The sequence below is a fragment of the Heterocephalus glaber genome, unplaced genomic scaffold (genome assembly GCF_053883595.1).
Source record: "Heterocephalus glaber isolate CG9 unplaced genomic scaffold, H.glaber_assembly_v1.0 deba00000331, whole genome shotgun sequence".
Classification (NCBI taxonomy): domain Eukaryota; kingdom Metazoa; phylum Chordata; class Mammalia; order Rodentia; family Bathyergidae; genus Heterocephalus; species Heterocephalus glaber.
Window position 1 is genome coordinate 60,101,499 of NW_028258142.1, and position 20,389 is coordinate 60,121,887.

Sequence of the window (20,389 nt, forward strand, 5' to 3'; positions counted from 1 at the left end):
TGGAAACTTCAAATAAGAATGTGGAATACAAGATTATGAAAAAAGTCATTTCACTTATTTGCCAGTTTTCTCCAGATAAAATAGAAGGAAGATTCATGGAAATATATGCATGAAAATTATGCTAGGATTTCATTATCTTCATTTTTAAAGATTTTCACTGAGGAGGTTGCGAGGCCACTACACCTCAGGCCAGCACGAGGTCAGAGCTCTGGCTCCATGCAGCCGCTGGTGGCATCCGGTGCAGCCCTGTTGGAGTCAGGTCCAGCCTGGCCTGGTACACAGCACGCGACTTGTGCTGCAGGAAAGGCCGTGGCAGGCCCCAGGCCTTGAAGTTGTGTTTTCTCAATGGCTCCCGGGGCCTTCACCTCAGTGCTGCATGCGGACACTTCCTGGACCCTGAGTGAAGACAGCCTCAGCTTCCCAGCTCATCATGGCATCAGCCTTGAGGCTGCTCTGCACCTTCCTGGTGCAGAAGAAAGACCCTCACCACAAAGTGCACCCTGGGTTTAAGGATTGCTCCTTCCCTGTTCCCATTCCCACAGTGGTGACCATCAGACAGGTGTTACCCATGGCCTGGATAATACTCTAAGGTCAGGGACGACTCCTAAGCCATGGAAAAGAGTGACTGCAGCACAACCTTGAGATGAAGGAAAAGAAAAAGCCAAGATGCTACAAGAAATGATTTATAAAACATACTAATTTCCGAGCATGAAAAGACACAATCAACAGTGAAGAGACACACACAGCATGGAAGAAAATCATACACCTCATGAGGAATTAACATCCAAAATGCATGAAGAACACTACAAGTCAACAACAACAAAAACTAATTATGAAGTGGAAGAGGTTCAGTAGATCTTTCTCTGAAGAAGCTGCCCAAATGATCAAAAAGCCCACAAAATGATTTCCACTGCCCTGATCATCTGGGAAATGCAAAGCAGAGCTAGTGAGCCACCACCCCCTACTTATTAGGATGATTGCTCCAAAAAGCAGAAAATACCAGGTGTTCATGTGGACATGAAGAAGTCAGAACTCTTGCACACTGTGAGTGGGAACAGAAAATTGTGCAGCTGCTCTTAGCTGTGCTACCTCAGGCAGCTCATGGGGTCCTGGCAGTTCCTCAAAAAATTTAAACTGAGGATTGCAACATGATCCTTAATTCCATATCCAGGCATAAAGTCCAAAGAGTCCCAGTAAGGGTGTGCACGGGACATTTGCATGCTGAGGCTCACATCATCACTATTCACAGCAGCAAAAGGCGGGGGTCACACAAGTGTCTGCCCACATGTAGACACAGAAGCTGCACGTGGCATTCGCACATGCATAAGGAAAGGCACTCAGATTCACACAGGAGGAGATACTGACATGGTGCGGGCCCGTGTCTGCAGGAACCTGGGGGCTGCAGCCTGAAACAAACTGGCCACACAGAGCCTCTTGGTTCCCTCTGAGAGGAAGCCAAGCAGCAGCGAGCACAGGGGAGCAGAAACCAGATCTCTGCCTCCTGGCCAGGGAGACCAGGTCACAGGGGCTCTGGCAGGACCACTAAGCGGTTTCCATTTTGCAAGACACAAAGAACTCTGGAGACTCTTGTGTCTCCTGTGGATCTGCTTCCCGCCACACTACCCACTCACACACTAGGGAGACATGTCCGGCCTGCCTGCCCAGCCCACTGACCCCACTGCCACTGGTCCCACTTCAACTTCTCGTGCTGGTCTCTCCTATTGATGGCTGCAAAGATCAACACAGCCATGGCCCACGCTTGCTCCTCCCTGTTGAAGTTGATCATGGTGGTGGCCAGGTCAATTTGGTCCGTGCTCTCTGTCTGGCCTCTGGGGAGTGGGGTGCAGCCGCTCTGTGGGGGGTAGTCCTCCAGGTACATCTTAACTTCTTAAAGTCTGACCAGTCCAGGTTCTCCAGGTAGCTGGCCAGCCTGCAGTGGGTGCTGGCCATGTTCCTCAGCAGCACCAGGGAGGGCTGGGGCTCAGGGCCACACCCTCAGGGCTCAGGGTCCCAGGTATCCTGGTAAGGAGCATCTTTCCCAGTCTTCACTCAGCTGGGTGTGGGGCCGCAGGCCTGGATCCAGCACTCAGGGGGCCGAGGCAGGAAGACGGCAAGTTTGAGGCCAGCCTGGGCAACTTAACAATTTAGCAAGACCCTGTCCAATAAAAATAATTTAAAAGGGCTGGAGATGTGGCTCAGTGCAAAGGCCCTGCCTTCAAGCCCCAGTATCACAAAAATGTCTCCACTCAGGGAGAACTGAGTTATCAAAGTCAGCAAATTCTACACACATGTGGAAGCGTCACAGGGTGCCCTATTAATATGCACAATTTCAATTAACAGTTACAAATTTTTTTTGAAACAAGGTCTCCCTATGTAATTCCGGCTGGCCTTGAACTCACTATAGAGCCCAAGCTGGCCTCGAACTCACAGAGAGCCCCTGCCTCAGCCTCCCTAGTGCTGGGATTACAGCCAGGTGCCACCACACCCAGTGAAATTTAAAAAATTTTAAACTCAGAAAACTCAAAGGAAAACGTATCAGTTGAGCATCATGAGCATCATTCTGTTCTGAAAAGTGAGCCTAGTGCTTATCAGGAAGTGAGCCCTGCCCAGAGGGTCCCGAGCTAAGGAGGCAGAGAGGCCCTGAGGAGAGAGCAAGCAGCACAGCCATGCACAGCGGCTCTGTGCCACCGGAGCGCACCATGCAGTGTCCACCGCCGACCCCCAAACCTTCGTAGCCCTGTGGGGACGAGAGGTGGAAAAGCCGCCTTTGGCCCTTCCAGCCCACACTGTCCTGACCCGAGAGGACAGCACCACAGAGAGGCCAGAGAAGAGCCCTGTGGATGCAGTGGAGAACACGGAGTGAGGAGGCCAGGTCCCCTGGAGCACAGAGCTCTGAGCTCATGGCCAGCCACCTCCTGCAAGGCCCACAGTCCCCGGACCACCCACTGCCCCCAGTGCTCCTCAGGGCCACAGTGCTCTGGGCAGAGCTGGAGCCTTAGCCAGACAGAGTCCCGGCCACTTTTCTCTTTCATGCTGGTTCTTGTCCACCATGAGGTGAGGAGCTTTCTTGCCCCATATGTTCTCGGCCATGATGTTCTGCCTCACCATGGTCCCACAGCATTGGAACTGGCAGACTGTGTGCTGAAGCCTCTGAGTCCATGAGCCACAATAAGGGCTTCCTCCTCTTCAGTTGTTTTTCTCAAGAGTTTTGTGAAAGCAACGGAAAAATGGCAAACTGGATAAACACCAGTGGTAGTTTCCTTAGGTCACATTCAAGATCTATTTTTAATCTCTTGAGCAACCTCCATAGTGTTCTATGTGCAGTAGCTGCTGCACTAATTCACACTGCTACTAACCCTGTGAAAGATTGCCCATTTGTCCACATCTTTCTAGCATTTGCAATTTTTGTCTTTTTGATAAGAACCATTCTAACTGGGTTGAGAAGACATCTGGTGGAACCCCAAGACATGAGCTCACTTCCTTGGCAACATCTCCAAACAGAACTTGGAACCCTTGTTAATGGGTGTCATCACAATCTAGTAACAGCCATCTCCCAAGCTCACTTGGCTGGAGACGGTCAACAGCGAACATGCTGAGCTGCTTCTCCACTTCAAGAGGCCACAGCCTCGGGACCCCAGCCAGAGAAAGTATCTATGAAAGATTAAGAAGACGGCTGACTCAATTCAGATGCCGCAGGACTGCCACAGTCACCCCCAGTGAAGGTCTCCCTGGGAGTGAGCACCAGTGACCTACCACAATCAAGGTTCCCCAGTGAAGTCTCCCTAAGCCCAAATACCAACGGCACAGAAGCTGGGAAGAGCGGGGGCAAGTATACCAGAAATAGCCAGTAGCTCTGGGCAGGTCTCCCCAGAGCCAGGCACAGAAAACCTAGAGAGTCAAAGTCCAGGGAGGGAGACTGAAGACACAGCCACTGGCCCCTGAGAGACACTGAGAAGCCTGGTGTACAGCCACCCAGGCCTAGCTGCCACTATTGGAAACAACTTCACAGAGAGCCTTGCAGAATCCAGGCCAGTGTGGTCCCTGCAGGCAGTCAGGCTGCTGTCATTCTCTGAGCCCTGCCTGCCTGTTTCCCTGGGCAGCCAACCTGTCTATGGTCCCTTCTTCCCAGGCACCTCCACCACCCACACCTCTACCTGATCGGCCCTGATTTGGGGAAGAGACATCATGACAAGATTGCTTGAGAATTCCATCCACTTTGAGGGCCTGTATGATAAAGATGGAGATGTGTGGCGTTTGGACAATAAACATCTTTTCACCACACACTGGATAGAGGAGGAAAGAGACCCATATACTGTGTCACCTCAGTTGTAGTTAGAAGAGGCCACTAGGCTTTCTGAACTAAAGAAAGATTCTGAGCTCTTAATTCATTCATCACCTTGTATACCAGAACATCCCAAAGTGCCTTGTCCAGGAGGAGAGATCCATCCACCACAGAGCTGCAGGCTGCTGGAGAAAGCTGTATTGTGTGAATGGCCACAATTTTCAGGCCAAACGCTTCAGCAGGAGAGATCGCTGTGCTGTCTGCACAGACCACGTAGGGAGACTTGGCCACCAGGTGTATAAGTGCACCAACTGCAAACTCTCAGTTCATAAGAAGTGCCATAAACTTGTCACAATTGAATGTGGGCAGCATTCTTTACCATCAGAGCCCGCGATGCCAGTGAATCCATCATCCATGGCTTCAGACCCTGCACACTCAGAGATTCCACATGACCTTTCAACTCATGAGGCTTTAGAACAAGCTGATACAGAGAATGAGGCCGGGGACAACAGGGAAAGTGGCAAAACTTCATCTGGTCTAGGTCTTGAGGACTTTAATTTGCTCCGCGTGATTGGCAGAGGAAGTTACGGGAAAGTACTGTTAGTTCAACTGAAAAAATCAGATCATATGTATGCCATGAAAGCAGTGAAAAAAGAGCGTGTCAACACTGATCAGGTACAGACAGAGACGCACGTTTTACAGCAGACCTCTCTACTCATCCTTTTTTTTGTAGGACTGGCTCCATTCTTGCTTCCAGATCATAAGCAGACTGTTCCTTGTTCTGGACTATGTAAATGGGGGAAATCTACTGTTTCACATGCAGCAACCACGAATGCTTCCTGAAGAACATGCCCGATTTTACTCTGGAGAAATCAGTTTAGCAGTCAACTATCTTCATCAATGAGGGATACTTTATAGAAATTTGAAATTGGAAAATGTATTACTAGACTCAGAAGGGCACATTAAACTCACTGACTATTGCGTGTGTAAGGAAGGCTTACAGCCAGGAGATAGGACCAGCAGTTTCTGTGGGGCACTCCTAATTTCCTGGCTCCAGAAATTATAAGAGGAGAAGATTACAATTTCAGTGTGGACTGGTGGAATCTTGGAGCACTGATGTATCAGATGATGATCTGAGAGTCTCCATTCCATCCTGATGAGAGCTCTGATAATCCTTATGAAAACTCAATCAAGTATCTCTTGCAAGTAATTTTGGAAAGAGACATTTTCATACCTCGTTGTCTATCTGAAGAAGCTGCAAGTGTCATTGAGAGATTTCTGAACAGGGACCCAAAGGAACAATTGGGTTCTCATCCTCAAATGGGTTTTGCTGATGTTCAGGAGCATCCATTCTTTCAAAATGTTGACTGGGACATGATGGAGCGAAAGCAGTTGGTGCCTCCCTTCAAACCAAATATTTCTGAGGGATTTGGTTTGGACAACTTTGATCCTCAGTTTACTAATGAGCCTGTCCAGCTCACCCCAGATGATAATGACACCATGAGGGAGACTGATGAATATGAATTTGCAGGTTTTGAGTATACCAGTTGTCTTAACAATGTATGAAGAAGAATGGGTCTGATCCTCATTTTTCAACTATGCATTTTGCTTATGTTGCCATTTAATGCTTAGAAAAACTTGTTACCAGCCTGGATAGAATTTAACCATTTCAGAATTGTCTGGAAGCTAATTTTAATTTACTGTTTTGAAGTTATATTTAGATGTAATACTTGATTCTTATGGTCTATAGTACAGAATATAGAATTTTTTGTTCATAGATTTTTTATGAACTGATTTAAATAACAATGAGGCAATTGCTTGTTAACCACACTTGTATACACATTCCATTTGTTGAGTGAGACATAATGCCTAATATTTTTTGTTTTTATTTATGATACAAGAAAACAATTTGTCTTTTAAGTAGAATGTCTTACCTATGCTAGTTTCTCTCCAACCACATTACCTGTACTTTTGGGGGTCAGTTTATGTAGTCTTCTGGGAAATCCAAAGAATAACAATTTTGAATAAAAGCACATATACTTGTATCTTTTTAGTTAAGATTTTGCAGAAAACATATATTATCGTTCTATCTCCTTAGTTAATTTTTTTTTCTATTTAGTATGATAACACATGAAATACATAGCTACATTTATTTCAGGGGTAGAGGTCTTCAATGGTTTTTATTAAAATTAGTGCTTAGAAAATTTTTTCCCTTTCTTTTTTTAAAATTAATTTTATTGGTACATTTTTGGGTGATTATTCTGTGTTCTGAGATGCCCTACAGTGGGGAGCAGCATCTGGAGGCAAGACCATGGACATGTTTCTGACGTGTTGGAATTCTCTACAGGTTTGTATTGTGAATGCTGCTTTTTGTTTTGGAACAGGTTTCAGGCATTGGGAGGGGCATGCGTGCCTCGGAAGTGAATGTGTGAATGTCTGTAGACATTTTCCTTTGATGTTTTCATTGGTTTTGGCTGGATTGTGTGAAGTGGGGACAGTATATGACTGCAGGCTTTGGAGGGGTGATATTTCTCATGAAGTGGGACATCTGAGAAAGATTAAAAGATGGTTTATTGGATGTTTGTGAGTTTTGAATCGTTCTAGATTTAGAACTGGATTTTTGACTAAAGTTAAACTAAACTAAGATTGTACTATTATAACTTATTTACATTTAGATGATGATAGTTACCCTTCAAATTCTTGGCATAAAAGTGGTACTAAAACTGAAGGTTGGCAATTTTGTTTTGGTTGGTGATCTAGTTTTGGATTTGGAATGATTTAAAATTTGTGGACATTTAATGGATTGTCTTTTGGTCTTTTTTGGATGTCCCATTTCATGAGAAATGTTGCTTTTCCAAGGCTTGTAGTCATGTGTTGTCTTTTCTTCATATAATTTAGTTTGAAACTAGTGAGAGCATCGGAGGAGGGTGTTTGTGAACTTTCACATGTTCGTTTCCGGGCATGTGTGTTTCTCTTGGTGCCTGGAACTTGTTTTGAAACAAAGAGCAGTGTTCACAGCATGAACTTGTGGAGAGTTCTGGCATGTCATGGGTGTGTTTATGATCTTGCTTTTGAGTGTTGCTCTTTGCCATAGCGCATTTCAGAGTGTAGAACAATCACCCAGAGTGTGTGTTTAACATGTTTATTACTGAGCCCATATTAGAATTCTTTGGGGCTTTTGAACCTCATTTTGAGAAACACTTTCTTCAAGATATTCTTTTGTCCTCCAGTTAAATAGTAGAAAGTGTGCAAAGATGGTACAAGCAGAAATTTACAACTTTATGAACATTTCTGGACAAATTTTAAATGAATGACTCCATTGGATATCTTCCTTGTTCCCCTCAACAAAATCTTACCAGTTTTCTGCCAATGATATCCAAATGATGAGCATTTTTCTTTGATGAGGTTTTAACCATTATTCAGGGTGGTCTTTTGTTTTTAAATTTTTTAAGTAATAAGATTAACTGTATATTTTATACAGAATTACACTACAAATATGTTTTCAACTATTTTTGTAGTATTTAAGTGTTATGTCAGTTCTTTTCATGTCATATAGAAATTGTCTCAAAATACTCTTTAGGGGAATAAGTCAGTTTAGAGTCAGAATGGTTGGCATTCTGGTGTTCTAAAAAAATTTATTTTGTGTAACTCTGTGGTCAGATCATTTTATGCATATGTAGCTTGGATTAAATTTCAAGTACTGTGCTCAGCACTGGTATATTTACTGAGTAAATATTTTTGTTTTGATTTTTGTCATGTAGAACACTGCCTTGGTCATCATAATGTAATCTGTGTTGTGTTCTTCTTTTTTCATGTCTACAGCCTTTAAATAAAACATGTAATATAAATTTTTTAAAAAAGATTTATACTGACCTTTGTCTGTTGTGGGTTAAACAAAACAAATGAAATAAATGAAGGAGATTGTTATCAGGGTTGTTAGGCTATTCTGATGGCAGTAAATACATGTGGCTAAAGTGGCCTTCCGGGAAATCAGTTCTCAATTCTCTGCCCAACTGAACAACACCAAAACTTACCCAGACCACAAAATGAATGAAACATATAGTTTTTTGTACAAGCTGTACTCTATGAATGACATCATGATATCTGACACAACTTAGGTAATTGGAAAAAAACGAAATTCAGTAAGTTAAAATAACGACAACCTTTGCACTTGCTAGGCGAACACTGCTCAACTTCTCTTAGCTCAGAAATACTTGTACTAGCTATTTTTGTTTAGAGAAAATGATTCTTTATTTTAGACTAAAGCTACAGTTTTGGTTTTATGTGCCTACTTTTGGAAACAATCCTAAAATTCACATTACACAACCCAAGTTTTGTACCCTCAGAGAATTGTTTGAATTTCCTGAGGGAGAGTCACGTTCACCTACGCCATATGGAGAACAGATTCCCCGTACTTGCTGTAGCACACCTACCGGCCCTGATTTAGTCTTGGTCTAACTTCAGCCTCGTCAGTTGCTTTAGAAGCTGACACGTTCTTGGTGACATCACCTTCATTCTTTACCTCATTCATAAAAGGATTTAAATCCATTACATCATCTAGACTTAACTCTTTCTTCCAGAAAGACCACAAGCATACAGGAAACACATGACTAACAAAGGCTATATTTGGAGGAATTTCCCAATTTCTCCCCATCTCTGTGTTAAATAGTTCATTTCCTTAAGTCACCCTTAAAATCTCTTTGGGAGGTGAGATATAACCTCATTTCATGCGACACTCAGTCAGCTAACTATATATTGTACCTAACTATTGTGTAGATTTATTTCCTTAATACCTCACCAGAATCTAGAAAGCTTTGCTCCAGGGTTCCTGGAAAGGTCTAGTGATCTTATTTTTCTTCTATTCAACAAAACAATTTTTCTTGCTTGACTTATTTTGGCCTATTTAATTATTTTAGCCGCTGTAACTCTTGGAGGCCATCCGGTCATTACTCAAACTCTTCCAAGCTATATTGGGCCACATTTGAGTTGCCTTCCCTGGAGAGCAGCTCTCTTCTGTGAGATATCATGTTCCCCAGTACATCCTCACTACTGATTTCACTATCAGATTTGCAGCCGGAAAAAATATTGCCTTCAATAACATGCAGAGTACCACAATTGGGTTTTTTTTAATCATTTGCCATTCTGACTTCTCCTTGCCTAGGTTAAACTTGGGGAATTGTCTTATGACTTTAATAAATCATCTCTTCTATTCCCAGTACACTTTCTTTCTGATCTTTCTTCTTCCTGAAAGTAAACCAGCCTAGCTACACAGAATGTCTCAAGTGGCTAAAGAAAAAGGCATTTTCCATTTTACTCACCTTAAAGTGAAACATTTCCACCATCCATCTATTCACTCACTTGAAAATCTTTAGTATGTCTCCTTCGTGCTGGGGACTATTCTAGACAAGGGGTTGTGGTGGTAATCAACAGAGGTAAATTTCTCCTCTTGTGTAGTAGCCCTTCCAGTGGAAGGCTGGGAGGACACAGGGTACAGCATGGCAGGTGGCAAGAGGGGCTTCCCAGGAGGACCAAGCTGGTGAAGGGCCTGTGTGTGTGTGATGTGTGGCAGAGGCAGTGAGTTCCTGTCTACACTAAGATGGCAGGGCGCTCGGGGTAACCTGCACATGTACCATAGAGCACTAGTTGGGCACCAGCACCCCACAGTCTGAATACCTAGGCTCAGTCCTCCACGTTCATTAACAGCTGTGTGGCTCTTCTGCTTATCCATTGTGCATAATGAATTACACACCCCTCTGAGGTTTAACACAATAATCACTCGTTCTATGCATGAATCATGAGTCAGGAATTCTGACAGGGCAGGACAGAAAAAGGCTCATCTGTGCACCACCTCGCTTGGGCTTCAGTTAAGAGACTCCAACAACCAGGAGCCATTGCTATGGCAACAAGGCTAGCCCACATCAATCTCTACATGGGGAGTCACCCCTTGACTGCCTTCTGTTCTGGTCTCCAATGCCAAGCACCCCAAGACACAGCACACAGCAGGTAGAAGCTGTGAAACTTTTTTTTTTTTGTACTGAGGATCAAACTCAGGACCTTGCGCTTGCAAGGCAGGCGGTGGAAGCACTGAGCTAAATCCCCGGCCCTGAAGCTGTGACACTTTTCAAGTCCGGGTCCCAAAGTAGCAGTTACACTTCTGCCATATTCCATCAGTGCAGACAGACAACATCCTATCACACCCAAGGGGATGGAAACCTTCCAGTGGGAGAGTACCCAAAAATCGGTGGACGTCTTTGATCTGCCCATATGCCCTTGGCAATGGTTTCCTTCCTCCTTCGCTGTCTCAGTTGTTAATATGGATAAGACCGGGATCTACTGGAAAGGTTTATTAGGAGAACAAAGTAATAAAAGTGTCAAGAAGACAGTAAGCACTTGAACTAATTAACTATTTTGTTCTTTTTAAGTCATTTTTAATATTCCTTTAGTGTGCTCCCTCGTCAAACACTGCGTTTAAAATAGCACATTATCCCTTAGACACAGATCAATTGCTGCTTAATTTGTGACTGCAAAGAACTTGACATCTCATGTCTTGCAACAGAGTGTACAAATTTTGGCCATTTCTGTAATGAGGACAATGGCTTCTACCCCATCGAGTTCTCACCCCCTAAAAAGACTCACAAAGCTCCAGACCTTTGTCTTCTCTTCCCAGGAAATGGGGTAGCCTCAGGTTGAAGTTCTCTGTCAGTGGGAAAGGTTAGACACAGAAAATTAGGACTGTGGTCTTCATTACTGGTGATGGTGTTCTCATTTTGGTTGCAGGAGGTGGGTGTATGAAAGAACGGGAAATGCAGCTGTTCGCCCCTTGGAGTCTCCCGATGCCAATGTTGGCCACAGGGGACAGCGTGACCACTGCCCCTGACGAGCACGTGTAGAAAAGAGCCAGCTCCCTGTTCTCATACTCCCTCACACTTCAGCAGACGTGTTATAATATGCCTTTCCTAGGTGCCTGGTGACGTGCCCCTCAAACTGGAAACAGGGCCTCCATTCTGTTCTCCAGAAGCAGTGGTGACCGTGCCCTGGGACAGCCCTGGCCTCTCATTCTGTTCCCTGTTAGATGACAGGTGCCCCACATGTGCAGTAAGGGACACGGGTCCAAGTGACAGCCAGGATACAGTGGCACCAGCTTGTCGGTGGGGCTGAACTCTATGTCTTTTCTACACAGCAAGTAGTTAACTGAACACAATTACTGCTATTCACATCAGTATTTTTAAAGCCATTTTGTACATAAAACTTTTAAGGAACCTAAAATAGGAAAGTATCAATTGCCCAAATTTAAGCAAACAATTGATATCCAAAGTAAATATGTCTTCTCCCTACAGTGCCCAAAATAAATAAATGAAGATACATTATACAGAGAAATGGTATTGATTTTATCCTTATTATGGTTTTATATACTAACATCACAAAAATTTTCCTAAAAGCCAACCTGAAATCAAGCTGCTGCTTTATAGATGAATTTGCCAACATTAAAAATAAATCAAGGGCCAGGGATTTAGCTCAGTGGTTCCACTGCCTGCTTTGCAAGCACAAGGACCTGAGTTCGATCCCTGGTACAAAAAAAATAAAAAATTTTTTAAAAATAAATCAAACACATCAAGGAAGATGTGTGCTTCCACCTTGTACCACTGATTTGATGCCTCAGTGGAAAGGACAAAAAAACCTGATTATCAACAGTTTACTAAAACAGAAAATTCCTTAAAATTTCTAAGGAAATTGCAAACATGAAATCTGATCAAATTTATTTTTTTAAACACATTGATTTTTACCCTCTGATAAGTAATAGATAAGTAAGCCGTGTAGCAAATCAGTGTTGAGGAAATTGTGTTTAACGTGGACTGAACATTCAGAAACGTAAAATTTGTGGGAGACTTTGGGTCCTGCAGTCTCCTCTCAACTTGGAACCAGGATACCATCTTGATAACCACCCTATTGGGCAGACGTCAGGATTAGTCAGCAGTCTGAGTAACAAGGTGTGCCCATTGTGGGAGAAATATAGATCTCTCTGGACACTCACTAAACAGAGACAGTGTTGATATCCATTTCCTAAAGGTGAAAGAATGAACCGTAGCATCTCAGAGGATGGCTTGCAACCACATGCCCTTTCATTTAGCCAAATTCTTTCCCCTGCTATTTACAAGTAGTTAGAGAGCAGAAGAGTTGGTGAGACTTCCAGAGATGATGTAATTCAGTATTTCCATTATGTACTGCTGTTCTTAACAGTGACTTACAATAGTTATTTTTCATTTTCAACATTCTGAGATGAACTGGGTCATTTTCCTGTTCCAAATGGAATGGCTGAAATCACCAGGTGGCTTCATTCCCCTGGTGGCTCAGTCTCATCTGGGAGCCTGTCACCACTGAGTAGGGTAGTCCAAGCTTCCCTCTAACCTAGAGGGAGTGTTCCGAGATAACACACTCAATGTGCAAGCACTTAGCAAGCCACCACTGTCACATCACACTCGTCAATGTACACTGGCCAGAGCAAGTCACACAGTAAGCTCAGCATCAGTAAGAAAAGGACTGCACTGGGCATAAACACCAGGAGGTGTGCTCCCTGGGGGGCGCCGACAGAGCAGTGTACCCTGCCCAGGCCTCCATCCAAGGCCGAATCACTCAAGTAAGTAGACACTTCAATTATCTTTGAACTCCATAATCAAGTGGAACCCATTATACTACCAAAATAGTCCACTTAGATTCAAGACAGTAGTTGTTCCCCTGCCTCCTTCTGACTTCCTCCATGAACCCTATTCATGTTCTTTTAAAACCCAAAAAAGATTAATTTCCTGTCTTTTTCCTAACTTCCAAAACAATAGAAAGGGGGCATTATGTTTCTCCATACTCTTCCACGAGTGTCCAGGTTTCTGGGTTCATCATTTCCAATCCGTTCTCATCAGGTGACCCAAGCAATGGCAATGGGCGTCTCCTGGCTGGCTGGGAAAGCTGGCTATCTTAATATTCTCCCAACAGAAAGACTGGCCCGTTCAGGAGAGGTGGGTTACACTTTAAGGAAACAACTAATAACAGCCTTCCAAGAGAATCATAAAAGATTCAAAACACAGAGAAGAAGGGAGGGAGGGAGGGGAAGGGAAGGAGGGAGGGAGAGAGGGAGGGAGAGAGGGAGAGAGAGAGGGAGGGAGGGAGGGAGGGAGGGAGAGAGGGAGGGAGGGAGAGAGAGAGAGAAGGGAAGAGGGAGGATGAGATGGAAGCAATGCTCTGATCAGCAGAGTGGCAGCACCAAGAACAAGCTGAACCCAGAACTGTTGCTCTTGTCCTATGGAGGTCACACAAATCCACAGGACACAGACCATTCAGCAGTCTGGTCAGTTTTGCAAACCACAAACTCAAGGGAAGCCTTTTCAGCACACAGATTGGACTCTCTCCAGGGAACGGCCTGGAAGTCTCAGCCTATGTGAAATGACCTCAAAATAATTTGGATCCTATTAAAGACATTCACCCATGCACTCTCTGGAAGGATCCTGGGATTTCAAGTCTTCTGCAATAGATTCCAAAGGCCAGATAAAACTACAACTACTCCTGCCACAACTTAGAATATCTTCGGAACACCTCAGGCCCAAATTTGTATATTATCTATGGAAGTTTTCTGGATCTAAGAAACCACTCAATTGAACTGACTTGCTGGAGCAATTACAGATCAAATAATCAGGTGACCTCACAATGGAACAGATAAAACAGGAATACAAAGGACAAACAGAACCTCTAATCCACTCTGCAGCCCAAACAAGAAAGCCTTGTGAATTCAAGTCCCTACTGTGGTCCTGGGGAACTATAGGTAATGGACTGACAGCACCTAGGCCTCCTCAGCAATAGCATGGAGGGACTTAGGAATTTGCCATTTTTCCTCAGCCTCAGGGTTGGACAAGTCTCTATGAGCTCAGTATACCTCTGCTCACTCCTAAGTTAGATATTGCCATAAGTTAGGCTCTGCCAAAACAGGCTCTGAGACAAAAATGATTATGTGAGAAATTTATTGGGAAGACCCTTAGAATTGACGTTTGCTTAAGGAAATGAAAGGGAATAGGGCAGGGTTGGGCCCAGGCAGAAATTTAACCATCAAAGATGGCAGCTCACCCCCTGGGGTTAGCTGGAATGAATCTTCTGGTCCAGAGCTGGGCCACAAAGGGCAGAGGGCCTTTATACCCAACACTGGCATCTGCAGCATGTGGGATGCCCAGGAAGGGCCAAGTCAGATCTTAGGCAGGGCACTTGGCAAAGAGGATATGAGCTGAAGGTGTCTGCTCTCACCACTTTGCCAGCAGCTGGGGACTAAGTCCTTCATCCCTGAAAGACTGTCTGGCCACAAGTCCCAAAGTTCAGTCTTCATTATGACACAGTATCCTCTCCGTGGCCTCAGGGGTGATGCACAGCTACAGGAGACAAGGTCAGCATGACAGCATCTGATTCCCACTCCGTGTAGCCACAGTTTGAGACCAAGGCCTACACCAAGAGTTCAGAGATCTCCAAATGCAAAGTGTCACACTCAGACGTAGTAGCTTCACATCCAAAGTTCATGTCAGATGCATCAAATCTGAGATACTCCTTCTATCTGAATCTCTAGTGCAATCATTTTCAGGGCAGATACGTGACAGAAACCACCACTGGCACAATCCAGTTGCTTATGCTGAACAGCTACAAGGACAAATTTAATGCATGTAGAGAATAGCTAATTGATATTGAAGCTGCATGGCTTTTTGAAAATGATTTTATTAGTTCTCAATGTATAAATATAACATAATGTGAAGATATGACACCATTTCTCTGTTGTGCCTTTATCCCACAAAACAAATAAAATCAACGAAATATTGACCATTGTTGCTTCAAACCAAATCAACCAGATTTGTTGTCTCGGCACTGGGTTACTTTCCATTTATTAAAGATTTCATCTCAAATAGTTTTTATTTTTAAAAAGTAAAACAAATATTATACACATGGTAATAGACAATACAGTAGCATTCCTGCCTATTATTAGCATAACGAAAACCTGAAATCTGATTACTTCAAGAGATTTTTCAACTGAAATTAGCATATCAAAGCACCAGGTTGAAGCCTATGGGTTTCTCTGAAATTCAGAACCTCCCGCTGCTCTGAGTTCTTTTTTCCTATTCAACTGAACTGCAAGGCACATGCAATTTGTGACTTATTTGGTGCAAAGAGTTGGCTCATATGATTCTATTTCCTCAATATGTGTTTCATTTTTATTTCAACTCAACAGACCATTCTTGAAGGGCTACCATACCCAGGATACTGTGGGAGATCCCAAATTGACCAGTCCCAGATCTGACCTTGCAGATGTACATAAGTGTATGTGCCTTCAGAATCCTACACATTAAGTGGAATAGGTTGGAGCATATGAAAGCAAATGTTTTCACCTAGCAACATACACACACACACACACACACACACACACACAGTAATTGCATTTGATTCAAGCTAATGTAACATAGAAGACAATGTAATTATTTTTCATAATAGAATTGCAAACAAACCATTACGGAAGCCCAGGAGAAAGAAAAGTTAATTCTAATGAGAGGAATTAGTTTCATGAAAGACCACAGACGTGCACAAGATGGATGAGTTTCCACAGGTGACTGCAATCAGTAAAGGACAGTGCAGAGGAACACCTGGGGTAAATCCTCGGAGTCAGCAGAGCTCAGAGCCTCGTTTGCAAAGACTAGAACATAATAAGGCTCTTATTTTATCTGGAAATTCCAAACAATCTCTCCCTGGAAGTTATTTTCTACAGAAGTATTTGGGATTTTGTTGTTTGGTTTTGGGGAAAAGTGGAGCCTCCTGGATTTGAGCATGGATTATATGTGTTTCCCACTCCTGTGAAAAAAAAAGATTTTCAAACCTTTAAACCATTGCAGAAAAAACCATTCTGCAGCAGCTGGCTAAAGAGAGATTTTTTTCCTCCTAGATACCTGGAAAATGTAGGGTTTCTATTTCAGGAGAGCAGATGATGACTCTCATGAAGGCCTATCTTACATTTAGTCAATAAAAATGTCTACTCACCCATTCCACCCACACTAAACGATCAATAGGAATGAAATGTTGGCAGACATGGACTGGAAACAGTATAGCTAAAGCAAAGAAAGATACTAGGAAGGGTTACATGTAGACTCCATTGAATTTGTAATGTTTTCCTTACACAAAAGCATTTGTAGAAGCACTTCACACTAAACTGAAATTATTGGATGTGCACCTTCATTCTTATGATATAAAGCCAGATTTTGAAGTCTTAGAAATAAAATAATACAAAATGTCTCAATAATTTTTAAATTGATTACAAGAAAAATTTATAACATTTGATATATTAGGTCAAATAACATCATTAAAATAAATTACACCTTTATACTTTGTTCAATATGGCAACTAGAAAATTTGAAATCACATACGTAGTTCACATTATATTTCTATCAGACAGCAGTGGCACAGGAGATACAATGCAATTTTTCTAAGCCTCAGTTTGCAATTTGGTAAACTGGAGAAAATAACTATTGCCCTATCTTAGTGATTTGTTCCCAAGATAAATGACCTAATGCATAAGCATTTTATAAATTTTGTCAACATGTTTTGTAATGCAGACATTACAATATGTTATAAATTATTATTCACTATATAAATCCAAGAGACTATCAAGAAGAATGATTCTTTATTTTTTAAAAATGCCCACATAATGAATCAAGATGAAAAACATAACTTTCAGCTACTCCAGCATGGAAAATTTTAATGTGCCAAACAAAAGTAAGAAATGTGGATGTGTTCGCCAAGTCCTCAATGTGTTCAGCTTGTATGAGTTTGAAATGCTAAGCATGCCGAGTCATCTGACATGCTCGGCAATGCATGAACCCCTCCAAGGGCAGGGTGTTATTCTATCTACATTCTCAAGCAATGAAGTAAGCTATCACTCTATCCTTAAGGTCAGCTTGCCTTGGTGCCTGAAAGCCTGTGACGTCAGCATCCACCTAACTGGTGAACTTATCAATGTGGCAGTGGCAATAAGCAGCCAGCTGTGTTCTCTGGGCCCAGGTATCTGGTCCCTGCTACTTGTCAAGGCAATGGCAATTTTCCAACTACCATATAAATATAAAAATTGAGCCTAAATTAGAAAAAGCTAATGATTTTCCTAAACTACTGATTGCTTCCCATTTTCAACCTTTCCTAGAATTGTATCTGATTTTCCTGGAAGTACGAGACAAGAATGGGATTACAAGAAGTCTCAAACACTTGAGACTGAAATGAATGAAGAAAGAATAAACTCACCCTACATATTAAGCCAATATGCCTTACAATCTCTCCAGCAGCAAGTGTGGGGTTAGATTAATAAGCAAACAAGGGAGAAAAAAATTGTTACTGTCTTTTAAAACTTTTAATCGACACATAAAATTGTACATGTTTATAAGTAGAGTGTGTTATTTCAATACATGTGTACAATGAATAATGATCAGATCAAGGTAATTGGCAAATCAATCGCCTTGGATAGTCATCATTTCTCTCTGTTGGAAACATTTCAAATCCTCCATACTAGCTATGTGGATGTTATACAATTAATTGTTGTCAACCATGGTTATCCTACTTGGTTTGAGAACATTAGAAGTTATCCCCACAGTGCACTTCCGCTCTCCTCTTTACAAGGAGTATGTTTTAAGTCCCCAAATAGAGCAACCCTCAGTATCAGTAGGGGAAAAGAAGTCAAACAACTACGTCACCCATCCAGCCTTATATTGTGGTATATCATCACACTCTGATAACATCAAAACATTGTAGTTCTCCGGACACATCAAACCACAGAACTTGTGTGAGTGTTGTTTCTCCACCAGAACATCTTACAACCCTCCTCCCCCCATTCTACCTGGAAAATTCTTACTCCTTCAAGAGTCTGCTGGTGCCACTTCCTCAGGAAATCTGTCTCTGGCACACTCTACAACACTTGGGCCAGTATTATCAAACTAAGTACTCTATATTATAAGAATTGTAGGTGGTTTTCCACTTGACTAAGACCTTTTAACCACATTTTTATTCAGGTTGAATGTGTTAGAGGGAACCTTTGTTCCATGTTCACTATGTTTCCATACAGGGGGACCACCACTAGAGTAACACTCCTGACATTCCCTCCTGCTCTAAATATTATAGACAGCTGAGTTAGGTAGGGATATTATAGGCAGTCAGACAGGGCTAGGTCCTTGAGAGAGTCACGACGAAGGTGAAACACACCACAGCTGCAGTTGGAGACACATCTGTTGGAGACTGGGCCTCAAGATAAAAGACAAGATGACCAGACCTATATACTTCCTCAAAGGACAAACACTGGGCTTAATGAAGTCTAGACAGACATCAGCCATCCCAGTGGGTGACCAGAGACCTCTGGACCCACCATTTCCTAGGAGAATCTTTGTTCTTTCCATCCATGCTTGTTACATGATCTGTTTCCTGACTGGACCACAATTACCTAAGTGACTATACTTGTAACCTTATTGGTTGATCATAGCTGTGGCCCACTTTGTACCTACATGGGTTTTGTCTATAAAACTCGTCCATAAAGTGTGGTCCCCGGGCTACCCACTGAGGTTGCCTCCTGCCTCTCAGGAGCTATCCTATCGATAAATATCTTCCTACTCTTAACCTCCATTGTTCCTAGAATTTATCCTTTGACTTTTAGAGAACATGAGCTCAAAGTATCAGACAGCTAACACGTTTGGAGATATCATATTTAATATTTCATCTCTGGTATTATTTCCTGTATCATGGCCACTCCTCTAGACTGGCATGAGTAGAATAAACTAACCATGCTCAACTCCTCAAAATTTCTTCCAGATTTACATATGGGATAGAGAGTATATATAATCACTATGCAGTAGGAGGGAGCTTGCTCCATGGTCTGCAGCTTCCTAGTGCTGTAAATGGCACTGGAGAAGAAAAGTATGTATTAGCAAACTTATTTGGTTGACATCAGTCACAATCTCCAAATACCTTCATAGTTGTTACAAAACAGTATTTTTCCCCTCCATTATCAGAACCTTGTGTCTATATAAATTGGTTCTGAACAGAAGTAGGGGCAAAAGGAGCATTTAAACAATGCTACTAATTTTAGTCTACTAAAATTCCTATATAGTCATTGTGTATTTAATAAATAGATTATCAATTCAATGCTACACAACAAATTTAAAAACAAAAAAAGTCAAGCCAGAGAAAGCATAAGCAGTTTAAAGTTGAATACTTGAAAACAACAGGAGTCTGGATGTCACACAACATAGTCACTTGTGAAGAGTAGACATTGGACAATAACGACAGCCTTTGTTATTAACTTGTATTCTTGTCCCTTCTTATCCCACTTTATGCCAGAGGAATGTGCTAATTTTTGTGTCCCAAAATTTTCATTCAACAGTAGACATAGTTGTTTGATTAATAATTACTAATAGCATATGCATATCTATAGGGTTATCCTGGGAGTTAGGAGGGCATAAGTAACTGTTAAAGGGTTTTTACATGCCAGCCAGACTCGGAGCTAAAAATGGACATTCCATTCAACCCAGGTATATCTCTTCTGAGTATCTTCCCAAAAGGGTTAAGGACATCATATCACACTGATATATGCATCTCCATGTTTATACGGCACAATTCATAACAGCTAAATGTTGGAAGTGGCCTAATGCCCATCAGATGGATAAAGAAGTTTTACACATACATACAGTATGTATGTGTGAACTGCCTGGTTCACATCCTTTTAAGCTTCAGTCCTTGTTTATGAAAGGATAATGGAACTGCTGACTTCATGGGGTTTTTGTGAGAGTCAAAGAACTTGAATTCATGTGAGGACAGTGATTCATACTTATCATCCAGGAAGTGCAAGGCACCTTGCAGGAGCTAAAGCAGCAATAGCATAAGTAGCAACAGCAGGAGCTTAGTCTGAATGTTCACACTTAGGAGAACCCAGAAATGGTATGAGAAAAAAAAAGAATGGGAAGGGGACAGTACAGACAGGTGGGGTAGAGGAATCTTTCTATTAACTACATGGAAAATTTGTAATTTTTATGTGTAATTTTTTTGAGCTAGGACTCTGGTTCACAATTT

General features: G+C 42.4%; 1 long non-coding RNA gene and 1 pseudogene across 4 annotated transcripts in view; one reads left to right on the forward strand and one right to left on the reverse strand.

Moving 5' to 3' along the window:
• Positions 1–20,389, reverse strand: part of LOC147830163 (uncharacterized) — a 708,257-nt gene that overhangs the window by 408,722 nt on the left and 279,146 nt on the right. The window lies entirely within an intron of this gene.
• LOC110350812 (protein kinase C iota type pseudogene) lies at positions 3,550–8,049 on the forward strand (annotated as a pseudogene).